At 40.1% G+C, this 12,725-nt stretch overlaps 1 protein-coding gene across 1 annotated transcript in view; it reads right to left on the bottom strand.

Annotated features, from left to right (window-relative positions):
* Nucleotides 1-2,506, bottom strand: part of WDR17 (WD repeat domain 17) — a 157,100-nt gene extending 154,594 nt beyond the window's left edge. The window contains exon 1 of the mRNA XM_070757477.1: nucleotides 2,340-2,506. The gene's annotated coding sequence lies outside the window, so the exon portion shown is untranslated. The remainder of the gene's footprint in view (nucleotides 1-2,339) is intronic.
* Nucleotides 2,507-12,725: the final 10,219 nt, after the last annotated feature.

Below are 12,725 nucleotides of genomic sequence, written 5' to 3'. Positions count from 1 at the left end.
TGTAATATGTCACAAACATTCCTCAGTAATCAATTTTGCAATTTGATGTTTTGATGTATATTTTATTCCTTGCCTCCCTTTCTGCTTGCAGATGCCTATAACCAAGAAAAGAAGCCACCAAAATCGTACCCAAATGGTACTCTGTAATTTTTGACATATGCAATATAAGTAATTATCTTATATTATCATACAATATATACAGGTTCCAAATTGCTTAGATTTTACATATCATAAACAAAACAACCTGGTTCAGTGGACAATTAGTAGCTAATGCCACTTTCTAAACTATCCCCAGCTTTCACAAGAAATTTAGCTTTTTGTCAATTAAAAAAAACCTTAATACTTAACTAGCACATTGCCAAAATAAGACAGAAATCATCAGTAACTCCCAACAGAAAACAGCTTCTTATCCATTTTCTTTTGCCAGAGAAAAATATATAAGAATTTGAATCTTGATCTCCATGCAAAGACAGCTTGCATTTGAAACAGAGCAGGTTTCATCACATAGTAATACTAAAAAATGTTCTTTCACATACTGGTTTATAACATGGCATTTTTTACATTTCCTTTAACGTATTTTTTAAATGTTTATTTTATTTTCAAATATTTATGTTACAAACAACAATAAAACATGACAAAGTGTCAAAACAATAATTACACAGTTACATAATAAATCATTTTTGATTCCCAGGTAATTGGATTCATAAGAGATTATACAGTTCCATAAGTCCTTATGAAAAATTCCTTTAATCAGAAATAGATTAATATATTTCTGCAAACATATAAAATATACCATATACTTGAACTTCCTTCACCATCTTCTCTTTAGGTTATTTGGAGTATCCCCAAGGAACCTTTTAACCTTTCTTGTAAATACCATTATGTTATGTTAATGTATTTTTAAATGTGTCTAATTATAATGTTGAGAACTAGTTTGATATATGATATTTATGGGACCAGGCTAGAGAATACAAAATTCTAGTGCTTTCTTCTCCATGAAGCCAACTGAGAGTCCTTGAATAAGTCATTCTAAGCCCTACTAAGATGATAATGGCAAACCGTTTCTAAAAAATCTTGCCATGAAAACTGCATGGACTAGTTCAGGTGTTCACCAGGAATCCATATCAACTAAAAGGCAGTAACACAAATATACACAATATTATAATGAAGTACAGTATTAACACTTTTCCCTTTAGTTGTGGCATCTATTTAGTATTACTTTTAATACTATTAATACCCAGGACACAACCTTTGTAATCTTATTTTGTTAGCTACCTTAACGAGCCACTAGAGTATCACATTGTAGTAGTAGATGCATTTGTACAATAAGGTAAGCTAGGTTCTAAATAATTATTTTTTGTAGTTAAAGGGTTTATGCAAGTCCAGACTATTTGATTATTATTTTAAGCAGTAACTACTTAATAATAATAACAATAGAGTTGGAAGGAACCTTGGAGGTCTTCTAGACCAACTCCCTGCTTAGACAGGAAACCTTTATTTCAGACAAATGGTTGTCCAACATCTTCTTAAAAACTTCCAGTGTTGGAGCATTCACAACTTCTGGAGGCAAGCTGTTCCACTGATTAATTGTTCTGTCAGGAAATTTTTCCTTAGTTCTAAGTTACTTCTCTCCTTGTTTAGTTTCCACCCATTGCTTCTTGTTCTACCCACAGATGCTTTGAAGAATAGGTTGACTCCTTCTTTGTGGCAACCCCTGAGATATTGATGCTTAAAATGTTTGCATTTACAGAAAGCAAGTGACTGAAAGTTGACAATGAATTCCATGTTCGAATTGGGACTTGGATCTGGTTTTACTGTTATAATCTTCCAGAAGTTGTGAATGCTACAATAATGGAAGTTTTCAAGAAGAGATTGGACAGCCATTTATCTGAAATGGCACAGGGTTTCCTGAACAAGGGGTTGAACTAGAAGACCTCCAAGATCCCCCCCAACTCTGTTATTCTATTAACTCTTCGAGTATGCTGAGCCTTTGAGCACAATATTTCTCTTCTTACTAATGCAACAAAAATCTTAGGTGCATATCCATTCCTTTTTTAGACCAGGCATACTCCAAAATACTAAGGGATGATGTACAATATGACAAAATCCATACACAGAAATCTTTGCACAAGCACCATTGCATGATACATATTTTAATCTCCATACCCCACTAAAAGTTGTTGATAAAATGCTGCCTTCACTGTATCTTTTCCCTCCTGACATGGATGAGGGAGTTCCTAATTCCAGTATGATTGATAGTAAGATTTCACCCCTCAAGTTGGGTTCTAGACCAGAGGAACCAGCCAAATACGCTTTCCCTCCCCAGCTTTTCTGCCTACCTCCAATGGCTGCTTTTTTCCGCTTCGCTCCTGCACCAGGGTGCCCCTCTTTTCGCTGCCGCTCTATTTCTACGCCCCGCCTGCATCCACCCTGCCCAAAGGGAGGCACTGGCAGTAGCGCCGGGACTCCTGATTCAACCTGCACGCGAAGAAAGACGGCCAGCCAAGGACAGGCAGCTGCCGCACAGAACTAACCTCGTTTCCCCGGCAACGATCTGAGCCCGCCTCTACCGAGCCGCTTATAGGCTTCTTCTCCCCGTGAGGAGGAAAGACCCACGGCTGATGACATCATCTTGATGGCCATCAAAGGCGGGGCTTGAAATAAAGCGCCGAAGTAACGGAAAGGAAGAGTGTCTTAAGGTAGCGCACGTAGTATCAGAGGTTCTGGATTTAATGTTTTGGCGCCGAGGATCCTTCTAGGTTTGCGCGGTTTTGATTGACCTTGCCTTTGTTTTGAAAATGGTTGTTGGAAAGAAGGTGCACCTGCTTGGAGTTAGTTCTAATAAGAATCCTTCCATTCACGCTTGGTTCTATGCGGATAGATCGTGACGCTTTAGTGCAACGGTCGTCAAACTTGGCAACTTTAAGACTTGTGGACTTCAACTTCCCAGAATTCTGGGAATTGAAGTCCATAAATCTTAAAGTTACCAAATTCGAAGACCTCTACTTTAGCGCATGATGCAGATGCAGTTTGTCGGACTGCCTTCTGGGACTGTTTTAGACTATAGTCCTAAGCTTTCCAGCCATTCGCTTATCCGAATAATAACCAGGGCTGATCCTTCTTAATCCCAAGAAAAGCCAAATCGAGTAGATGCTGTGACAGGGATTAATTCGCCCATTGAGCTGTGATAGCAATTATTTTCATGGTGGAATATATTTTTATAGTACACTGAATCACAAATTAGCCAATGGGACTTTAGCTTGCTAAGATGTGTGGTCAATTTATTGGGTTTACTAGATCAGTGTTTCCCAACCTTGGCAACTTGAAGATATCTGGACTTCAACTCCCAGAATTCCCCAGCCAGCATTCGCTGGTTGGGGAATGCTGGGAGTTGAAGTCCAAATATCTTCAAGATGCCAAGGTTGGGAAATACTGTACTAGATGGTCTGCTCATTGCATGCATGGCTATAGCAACTCACCACCTCAGCCTCTTCTCCCTAGGTGTACTAAAGCTGGTAACAGTCTGGGAGCTGTCTCTGTCTTTACCTCCATCCATGTAGTGAGACTCAATTGGTGAAAGCTGCCTCATTTTCCAGGTGTCTTGACAATCGGGGCTTCCCTATATAAAAATGGATTCTCCAGAAGTCAAGTGATAACAAAATTAGTGAGGTGAGCATTAAATTTCAGAAAACTGACAAATATGTGGTTACTAACCATGAGTCCCATGTGCACAAATAATACATAAAGAAAAATAAACCAAATAGGAAGTAAAATAATGAATAAACAAACATGAAACTAAACTGGGCTCCTAATCCTTTAATTATTGGAGAGTTCTATTTAAATATATTTTGATCAACAAATTACTGTTAACAATATACAGCAATGATGGATAACCTTTTTTGCCTCGGGTGGTGCCTCTGGTGCCCACCCATAATTCAATGCACCCTGTGCCCCACTGTGTATGCACGTATGACTCCCCACTGCCCTGCCCCCTGTACATGCGTGCATGACCCCCCTCTCCCATTGCCTCATTTCCCAAATTCTGATGCGCCCACTAGGCCTGTTTTTTGCCCTCCCAAGATTCCCGAGGCTTCCCTGGAGCCCTGAGAGGGTGAAAACCATCCCCCAGAGGTCCTTCAGAGGCTAGAAATGGCCCATTCCCCAACTTTCAGCAGACACGGTAGGCCTGTTTTTCATCCCCTTTCCCAGGCTTTCTCGGAGCCTGTAGAGAGTTGAAACACCTTCCCCCACCCCCTCAGAGACTGCATATGCCCTCCCGGAGCCTCAGCACAAGCCAAAAAAGCAACTAGTCGGTGCACACATCCATATTAGAGCTGAGCTAGGGCAATAGCTCGCATACCAGCAGATATGGCTTTGTGTGCCACCTGCAGCACACATGCCATAGGTTTGCCATCATATATATACAGTATATGACAAAAGGGGTCCATATTGGATAATCCCATCTTTCCTGAATCTTTAGTTATCCACAAGTATAAAAAGTTGAGAAAACATTGAGTTAGTATAATCATGCTGGGATTTAGGGAGAACTATGTTCAAATTCCACTTGACTACAAACATCATTAAGAGTCTAAAGATTGGCTGCTAGCCTAATTCAAATAATGTGACTTTAATACAGCTTATCTGCCTTTAGTTTAAAAATTGTGTGAACTCAACCTGCGGTTAGTAAAACATGATTTACAGGTGGTTGCTTTGAACAAATCCAGCCAACTATATTGTAAATATAGTTAAACAACTCAGTTCTATGGTTTGAGGGAACTAAATTATTACCGTATACAGTATCTCAAGCTAATTGTTGTTGAGAATATAGAAGGATAGGCAGAATCTTGATATATATTATGCTGAATTCCTTACACCAGGACTGTCAAACTTAGAGCTCATGAGCTGGATGCATCACGCGCTGGCCACGGCCACACACTGTTCAGTGAAGGGGGAGGAAAGTCGTGATACGTCGTGTGATGCTGCTGTGACAACCTGATTTCAACACCCCTGCCTTACAGGAATGCTGGGACACAATTGTCATAAATAAATACCATTTCATATAGCTCATATAAGGGTGCATGTCCCATAATGATTATAGGAAATGTGGTTAATTATTCTTTCACTGATATTGGATTTTGTAGAATAAGGCCAGAGCAATCATAGTACTCCTAAAAGGATAATGTGAATGAAAAGCATTAAAACTAAAAAAAAAAGACACACTAAAATAAGATTTACACAATATGCTAAGCCAAGATATTCTTGTTTGGTTTAACTCACTAATTCAGTTTTATCCAGTTATCTCATTTACAAATGCAGCCTTGAAACTAAATGAAAAAAATGGATTGTGAATTTTAATTTAGCACGTTTAATACCCATTTCCGGCTATATGGCTTTATTTCTTGATGAAATGTGTCATATCTATTCATTTGTAATTTGCTTTTAAGAAAAAGAATTTATAGTTATAAGCAAAGTATAGCGTAGTATCTAGTGGGGATACAGCTCTAGTTATCTAGCTAAGGTCAAGAAGAAGAGACATACTCAAGACTATAACCGGAATTCCAGTGCAAAATCTACTCCTTATGTGCAGCATTGCCACACAATTACGAAAGAGAGAAGTTTGCATAATGACAACATGACACTCCTTCCAGGAAAACGCCTCCGAGCGAGGCTCCGCCTGGCAGGGGAGACTCGACCGAAAGGGGCTGGAGCGGCAGAGCCGAGCACGCCTTCCGCCCGGGAAGTCCTGCCCCTTCATCCCCGCCCCTCGTCCCTGTGGCCGGCGGGGATGAAAGGGCAGGACTCCCCGGGCGGAAGGCGTGCTCGGCTCTGCCGCTCCAGCCCCTTTCGGTCGAGTCTCCCCTGCCAGGCAGAGCCTCGCTCGGAGGCGTTTTCCTGGAAGGAGTGCCATCACCACCACCGAGCTTTTAGTAATCTGTTTCAATTTTCTTCACTTCCCCTCCAACATTCCCCGCCTTGCTTCGCTTGAATGGTCGGAGGACACGACATTCACCGCCTCCCGTGCTTCCTTCAGCTTTGCGATTGGGCAGAGCGGCGGGAGGTGTGTGCTGCTTCTCCGGTCGCCCAGTCCTCTCCTGCCTCCCGCGCCGATGTTCCCCGGAAGGTCTTCCTGCTCCCTCCCAGCGAAAAACACAAAGATGGTCTGCTGCCGCCCGCTTGAGCCAGGATGACAGGCAGGGCGAAGCAGCGTGGAGCAAAGGGAGGCTGAAACTGCCGGCGGTTTCAGCCTCCCTTTGCCCCACGCTGCTTCGCCCTGCCTGTTGTCCTGGGAGAAGTGCTGGGGGGAGACGACAGCTGGGCAGCGGGGCTTCTCAGAGGCCTTCCGAACCCGAACTTCCGGGTTCAGCGTTCGGGAGGCCGCCGAGAAGCCCCGCCGCCCAGCTGTCACCTTTTTAAACAGCTGAGGGGCTTCCCAGCAGCTTCCCTAATGCCGAACCCGGAAGTTCGGGTTTGGCGTTCGTAAGACGAAAAAAGTTCGTAAGAAGAGGCAAAATTTTTCTGAACCCCGGGTTCATATCTCGGGTTGTTCGTAAGACGAGGGGTTCGTATCTTGAGGTACCACTGTATTGACAAAATTGAACGGGTCCAAAGATGGGCTACAAGAATGGTGGAAGGTCTTAAGCATAAAACATATCAGGAAAGACTTAATGAACTCAATCTGTATAGTCTGGAGGACAGAAGTAAAAGGGGGGACATGATCAAAATATTAAAAGGGTTAAATAAGGTTCAGGAGGGAAGTGTTTTTAATAGGAAAGTGAACACAAGAACAAGGGGACGCAATCTGAAGTTAGTTGGGGGAAAGATCAAAAGCAACGTGAGAAAATATTATTTTACTGAAAGAGCAGTAGATCCTTGGAACAAACTTCCAGCAGACGTGGTTGGTAAATCCACAGTAACTGAATTTAAACATGCCTGGGATAAACATAAATCCATCCTAAGATAAAATACAAAAAATAGTATAAGGGCAGACTAGATGGACCATGAGGTCTTTTTCTGCCGTCAGTCTTCTATATTTCTATGTTTCTATACCTGTACAATTAGCAAAGTCCCCCCCCCCAAGGCGGTGTAGTCTCACCACTTTTCTTCTCTCTATATACCAATGACTGCATCTCAAATGATCCATCTGTTAAACTACAGAAGTTTACAGATGATACAACAGTTATTGGTCTCATTCGAGATATTGATGAAACCTAGCCTCATGGTGTGACCAAAACAATTTGGAACTGAACACACTGAAAACCATAGAAATGGTGGTAGATTTTAAGAGAAATTCTCACATCCTACCATCTCTTACAATACTAGATAACACAATATCAACAGTAGAGGCCTTCAAATTTCTAGGTTCTATCATATCTCAAGATCTAAAATGGTTATCCAACACCAAAAAACTCATTAAAAAAACACAACGAAGAATGTACTTTCTGTGCCAACTCAGAAAGCTCAAACTGCCCAAAGAGCTGTTGATACATGTCAGAAATAGATGATATATTACAGTCCGTGTGAACCATAATAAATCATTTCTGGAGGTCGATGTCTTAAAAAAGAGAATCTGCTTTCAAACAAGGTTTCTTTTTATTATAAAAGTAGAAAAAATAAAATATGCCATAAAAGGCAAATAAAATGCATCTTTACATCATGGCAGCTAACAAAACAATAAAAACTAAAACAATATAAAATGGAGAATCTGAAGAGGGCGGATGTGATGCATTAATGATGTGGCAGGATTTTACATCATAATAGGAGGAGTTAATAAAACATATGCATAGTTAACTATTTAATTACTGAATAACTCTGAATGTCTCTGGGGCTGTCAATACTCAGCGTGACACCCCTTCTTTGGCAGTGTTGGTCAGCTGGCAATGGTTTATTCAGCAAGTCAGCAATTTGTTCAGTTGTGGGCACATAGTGTAATTTCACGAATCCTTATTTTACGTATCCTCTTGCATTCGTATATCTTATGTCGATGTGCCGTGAACGCGATCCAACATATTCAGTTTCAGATATGAACGTGACTGAAACATTATCCTCCATAATAACAATTGGTTTCATGGGATCGCCCTAAATACTATCAACGAGAGCAGAAACACAGGTTAATGCATTACAATAATCAGAAACACAAGCATATTCAGCTTCAGTGGAAGAACAAGAAATAAAATTCTGTTTTCTAACTTTCCAATAAATTGGACAACCATTCAAAAACATTATATAACCAGAAGTACTTTTTCGTGTTTCTTTATCACCTGCCCAATCAGCATCTGCATAACAGATCAATTCAGGATACTTGTAGTGTTTCGGCTCTAGGAACAACTTCATGTCCTTCATATGCTTCATGTATCTCAGCAGCCTCTTTATGCATGTCCAATGAAATGTAGTTGCTTTGCCAACATACCTTGACAAAAGATTCACACTCAGTGAAATGTCGGGTCTTGTCCAACTGCTAATGTATAACAGTGACCCAATTACTGACTGATAAAGTGTTTGGTCTTCAAATTGAGGGCAATCTTGTTGTGTCAACCTGTAAAAATCAGTTTGCATAGGAGAATGACATGGATGTGCGTTAGACATGTTACAATTGTGCAAAAGTTGATCAACCTTGTTCTCTTGTGAAAGGCAAAACCCCTTCTCAGTTTTTTCAATCTGAACTCCTAAATAATCATGAATATGCCCTAAGCTTTTCAAAGTAAAATGTCTTTCTAAACCTTTTGCAAAAATTTCACTCATAAGTTTATTAGGACCAATGTAAACAATATCATCAACATAAACAAGTATAATTTCATAAACGTTACCTTGCCCTTTTTTAAACACGCATTCATCAGAGTCGGACTTAATAAAGCCCATTGAATTTAGCTTCTCAATGAGGCAGCGGTGCCACATGGGGGCAGACTGTTTCAAACCATAAAGATTCTTTTGCAGGTACCAGACATCCCCTTCTCGATCCTGTAACCTGGGTGCGCTCTTCACGTAGATTTCTTCATTTAGATCAGCATTCAGATAAGCGGTTTCAACATCAAACTGGAAACCTTCTAAATTCAAGGCAATAGCTGTGGTTAGGGCAATTTTGACACTTTCATTTTTAACTGTAGGTGAAAATGTATCAGTGTAATCTTCAGGATACACCTGTGAGTACCCCTGTGCTACTAGTCTTGCTTTGTATATTTTCTCATCATTCAGTTTTTGTTTAATTCTGTAGACCCGTCGTGTACCAATAATCTTCTTGTTCGTTGGAGGCTCAACATATTGGAACACATTAAGTTTCTTTAAACTGTCCAGTTCATTTTCCATAGCCTCATACCATTTTTCTTGTTCATACTCAGGCAAATGTTTTATTTGAGAAAAGTTTTCAGGAGGAAGTGTAACATTGTTACAAAAAAAGGGAAACGGTTTGTGTAATACTTGCTTTTTGGAGGAATTCCTTTTGTGATTCTCTCTGAACGTCTTGGAACTGTGGTCCATCCTTCATCTTGGTCATCTCCATCTCCAATTGCATCGCTAGGAATATCATCTGCGACTGTTGAAGACTGTGTATCATCTTTTGTAGAAACATCATCTGGAACAGCTGCCTGTGGATCAGGTTGCACTGTACCTTGAACATCATCTTTAGGAAAATAAACTGAAGTATCATTACTGTGTATTCTGGACCAATTTGTATCTTCCTCAAATTTAGCTGAATTAGAAATAACAGCTCTGTGATTAGGGTCAGCAAATTTGTAATACTTAGAACTTTCATCAAAACCTATAAATCTCAGTCTTTCTGATACTGGACCTCCTTTCTTCCTTTGAATCAGTGGAATGTTAACCATGGCATATGAGCCAAAAATGTGGAGGTTTTGAATATCAGGCTTCTTTGCAGAAAGCATGTAGTAAGGAGTTTGATCTAAGACACTGCTCCAAGTGTGGTTAACAATATAATTAGCATACTTGAGTGCTTCACCCCAATAGAAATTGTCGAGATCAGTGTCTTCTAGAAGGCAATGGAACATAATCTGTAGGACTTCCTGTCTTCGTTCTGCAATCCCATTAAGAGCCGGGGAGTAAGGTGCTGATGCTTGATGATGGATTCCATTTCTCCTCATCCATCCTTGGAATTGCTGTGACATGAATTCTCCACTACGATCATTTTGTATTCTTCTGATGTGGACACCATGTTGAGTGAGTACCTCTGCAGCAAAGTCTTTAAAGATCTGAAAGGTCTCAGATTTTTATTTCATTAGGTATACATACCCATATCTAGAATAACTATCAACAATAGTCAAAAAATACTTACAGTTACTTTTAGTAGGCCGAAATGGACCGACAATGTTGGTGTGAACCAAATCAAAAATGCATATAGACAAACGTGTGGCATGCTTAGCAATCGGTGCTGCTTTTGATTTGGACGAGTTACAGACCGAACAGTCTAAATGAACTTTGCAATTACTATCAACCTTAAAACCATTTACAAATTCAGGCATCTTGGATAAGACTGGGTAAGATGCATGGCCCAAATGACGGTGCCATCTGTGAACACACCTGAAATGAAAAGATTTGTTTGTTAATACAGGTTTAACATTTGAAACATCATTTGGAACCTCTTTAACCTCATTGGCTTTAGGAGCCTTTGTTTCTATAGTGGCAACAGGTTTTCTCTCTGGACCTGTGCTTTCACCCTTTGGAACTTTTATACTTACATCAACCTTTGCAGGAGGATTTGGCTTTAAATAGTAAACACCTCTAATTGGAAAACCAGTAGCAATGACTTTTTCATTCTTAATAATGTAAGCTTCTTTTAGTTTAAAATTCACTTCAGAACCTAAGTCTTCATTCAGGTGATACGTGCTGAATAAGTTGCTTGTAGCTCGTGGAACGTATAAAACACGTGGGATCGTTTGATCTAATTCTTTTATGTAGACAGTTCCTTCTCCTTCAACTTTGCATAAGTGGTCTGATACAGCATGCAATTCTTTGATGTCAGTCTTATGAAATTCTGTGAAAAGTTCTTTCTGGTAGGTGATGTGAAAAGCTGCTCCGCTGTCCAATGTCCATAAATGTCGAATGTCATACTGTGGACTCTTTTGTGGAACATTGTTCAGGATGAAAGAATTGACATAAGGACGTGGCTCACCTCTAGAACCTCGTTGAGATGATCTGTAGTTGCTGGAGCCTCTGCTTCTGGAACCCCTAAGATCTGTTCCTCTGGGCTGAGCAGGATATTGGGAGCGTTGAGAATCACCAGATTGAGAGCGTTGAGGATCACCAGATTGAGAGCGTTGAAAATCTGTTCTAGGCTGATTGTGCCGTGAATATCTTGAAGTGTAGCCCCTTTGTTGATAGCCTCTACTAATTGTAGGTTTGTATCCGGATGATGTAGTTTTGAGTCTACTTTGCATAATCACTTCTTCTGTTAACAGTTTGCATACTCTCAGTGTTCTACGTTGATCTAGAGGTATGTTATTATATTTTGTAATAGCATCTTTCCATTCATGATTGAGGGAGGCGATTATTGCTGTATTGACCTGCAGCTGATCGATTTGATAGCCTCGTTCTATTAGATCCTTTTGCATTGCTAGCATCTTAGATAAGTGTGGAGCAATTTTCTCTCCAGGCTTTAATTTTTTAGTGTAAAATTCAGTGAACAACAAGCATGTCCCTTCTTCTGAAACTGGTCTATAAAGTTCATCTAGAGCTATGATTATCTAATCATTTGCAGTAATATCATGTGGAAATCTAACTGACAAATCGGTATCAAGAGACATAAGTATCAAGAGTGTCGCATGTGTATTAGAATCTCTTTCTTCCTCAGTCCACTGTCTATTGGGTGGCTCAAAAGCCATATCATCCACTCCTTCAGCAATTAAAATCAGTCTTATTTCATGCAACCAAGTTTTATAATTTTGTCCATTATTTTTTAATCTTGACTCACCTTTCAATGTTGCTAAAGTAACAGGTTGTCGTTGAATTGCAGCTGGCATGGCTGCTTGTTGTGGCATCTGGGGTGCTTGGACCAGTGGCGGTGCTTGGACCGGTGGCGGTGCTTGGACCGGTGGTGGTTGAATTTGAAGAACTGGTGGTTGAATTTGAAGAACTGGAGCTTGTGGTCGTTGGTCCTGTTGCATCTGCACACCTTGGCTTGCTTGCGGTACTTGTGGTGTAATTGAAGGATAATAACAGACAACGTGCTCTCCATATTTCAATTGATCTGAAAAAGAACTTGAAATTTCTTTTAAATGGGATGTACTTTTTAGTTTAATATCTTGCACTCCACTAGATGTCGCTGCAGGATAACTTTTGAATTTTTCTGAAAAATCCTTTTGGCCAGATTGCAAAATTTTTGTTTGGCCACCAGATGGTGCTGCAGGATAACTTTTGAGATTTTCTGAAATCTCTTTGTTTGTGTTCCTGGCATGATGAGTTTCGTTTTCCTGCTCTTGCTGGTGGATAGAAAACATTCCAAACTCTCTCTATAAAAGATTCATTTGAATTTCTCTCAGTCTATTTAATTATTTCCTGTATTTATAAATATCATCCAAGCAAGCATTAGAGATCAGCCTCTCCTTCTCATTTAAAATAGTTCCCCTATTATCATGGAAATCTGCAGAATATGCTTGGGTGTCCTGGAGAGTTTGTTCTAGACAGACTATCATACTATTTATTCTGTCAATATCATTTATTGAATCCAGGCTACCAGCGGAACTTCTAAGAGATTGTTTGTCTTCGCAATGCTTTAATTT

This window comes from Erythrolamprus reginae, chromosome 7 (genome assembly GCF_031021105.1).
Source record: "Erythrolamprus reginae isolate rEryReg1 chromosome 7, rEryReg1.hap1, whole genome shotgun sequence".
Taxonomy (NCBI): domain Eukaryota; kingdom Metazoa; phylum Chordata; class Lepidosauria; order Squamata; family Dipsadidae; genus Erythrolamprus; species Erythrolamprus reginae.
Note: the sequence above shows the minus strand (reverse complement) of the source record. Positions and strands in the feature narration are given on the sequence as shown.